This window comes from Rhynchophorus ferrugineus, unplaced genomic scaffold (assembly GCF_030347505.1).
Source record: "Rhynchophorus ferrugineus isolate W39M unplaced genomic scaffold, kcgeb_rfMv2 rfM1, whole genome shotgun sequence".
NCBI classification, from domain to species: domain Eukaryota; kingdom Metazoa; phylum Arthropoda; class Insecta; order Coleoptera; family Curculionidae; genus Rhynchophorus; species Rhynchophorus ferrugineus.
Window position 1 is genome coordinate 10,416,008 of NW_027472580.1, and position 2,204 is coordinate 10,418,211.

At 27.8% G+C, this 2,204-nt stretch overlaps 1 non-coding gene across 1 annotated transcript; it reads left to right on the plus strand.

The window, feature by feature from the left end:
• The first annotated feature begins 1,280 nt into the window (after nucleotides 1–1,280).
• On the plus strand, nucleotides 1,281–1,354 carry TRNAT-AGU (transfer RNA threonine (anticodon AGU)). Its single transcript has one exon. It is a non-coding gene; the product is annotated as a tRNA-Thr (tRNA).
• Nucleotides 1,355–2,204: the final 850 nt, after the last annotated feature.

Sequence of the window (2,204 nt, forward strand, 5' to 3'; positions counted from 1 at the left end):
TTAAAATAATATTGTAAATAGATAAATAGGCTTAGATAGGTATTAAGCTAAATTGTGTGAGTATAGTAGAATATAAAATACATATAGTAGATAGATTAAATAAGGTATTTTGGTTATTTTTATATAGTTATTACAACGACTATTATGTACATATTAGATTTTAAAATGTTTTTTTTTGTTGTGTCAAAAATGTAAGTTCGATTATTTTTAATTTCTAGTGAGTTACTTATTTATTTTTTGAAGTGACTTAGTTTTATTTTTTTAAATTTTTTTTTAATAATTATCATGGAACCCTCAAAATTTTCGATATTCATTAGCTTGTTTTTAGTTTTGAAGAAATCTGCAGCCAAACTGTATCAAATACTTTTAAAAACTTAGGAATGTCGGAAAATTTTTTATAATTATATACCGTACCAATTTTTCTGAGCTAAAGCTTTTTAAAGTGAAAAAATTGTAAGGATACACGGAAGCACCTAAAATATTATAGTATATACGATCGACAATAAGGGTGATAATGATATATTACCCTGTGATCCTGGACTAAGAAAATGGACTAAGGAACAATGTGATTTCGATACAACGGCTCTAAAGCAAATTTGGGTTTAAAAAATAATATATCAAAAAGATGTTTTCCATCAATTTACATAAATACAGCTTTTTCAGTTTCGTTCATGAACTATATTTAAATTCATAAAGAATAATAAACTCTTATTACTATTGTAATATTTTAGCAATAAAAACAACACAGCCTCCGAAAAACTCAAGGACATGGTGATTATCAATTAATTAAATTATAAATTATTCCAATGTCTAACCCTGTTTACCTGATTTGACTGTATGCTTTTTTTGTTATAACTTTAGACTTTATCAAACACCAATAAATCATTTGAGAAGTAAGTTTCATATATCAATAGTTCTAATATTTACTTCAGAGTTGTAATCCAAAATCAATTCAAAAAAGAAATATATATTTTAAGAGATAAAATAGAACTTTTCTGATCGATAGACAAAACTTATTTAACAACCTAGTATTAATTACTATATTTTTATTTTCAGTAAGTGCTTAAAATAATAAAATATTAATAGATATTAATATTCAGATATGTGTTAAAATAAATATTAAATAGAATACAAAACTCAACGTAGAAGGTATAAAAGTATAATAGTTTAATTATATTTTTTTTGTATAAATACAAACATGCATTTTTTTTGATCATTAGTGTTGAACTGAAGATTAAAATTTGAATAATGAATTATTTTCTTTACTAACGAACGCCAATGGCGCCGTGGCTTAGTTGGTTAAAGCGCCTGTCTAGTAAACAGAAGATCGTGAGTTCGAATCTCGCCGGGGCCTACATTAATTTTTACTTTCTTAGGTACTTAATATTTTATAAAAATAATATTTACTTTAGCCGGCTTGGTGGCGCGGTGGTAAAAGCGATGGGAGGGTTCTCATACTGATGGGGCATGGTGGTCAATTTATGTTTGTGATTGTTTAAAATTTGTGTGTAAAAGAGTGTAAAATGCGACAAGGAAAATGAATCACGCCAGTAACCAGGCAGGGTAAGACCGGATGTCTTCTGGGATGATTTCAAAATTTGGTCACTCGCCGGTCGGTAGGCTTAATGCTGAGGACCGTGGTTCTGAGCCCACGTTAAATTTTAGGCCCAGTTCAGATAAACCCATAGTTGGTAAAAGGAGACTTTAAAATATATTTAAAAAAAACCTGATAAACCTAGTACTGAACAGAATGTTAGTCTTATTTATTGAATTAGAGCACTAAGATATTTTCAAAATATTTTTCAACTAAAGAAAAGAATTACATAACTTAAATCATAAGATTTAGGTTATGTTCTTGTAAAAAGTGGCGTAATTTTTAACAAATATATAGTGCTCCTTTAAATTAGGGAACAAACCTAATATGTAAGATAAAACAAATTTCATCATCCATTCAAAATAAAAAAAAACTAATTAACACGATTGTTGTAAATAATGGATCGACTCTTTCGATAACAAGGACTTTTCCTCATTAAACCGAATTGTTTAATATCTGATCCTATTTGCCAGGTACAAAGCCTTACCTCAGAGTCGGAATCCAAAAACTCGAAGATCACAGCACTGAAATTCATAGAATGTAAACTAAAAAATATATATATTTCAAGAGATAAAATAGAACTTTTTTGATCGATAGACAAAAGTTATTT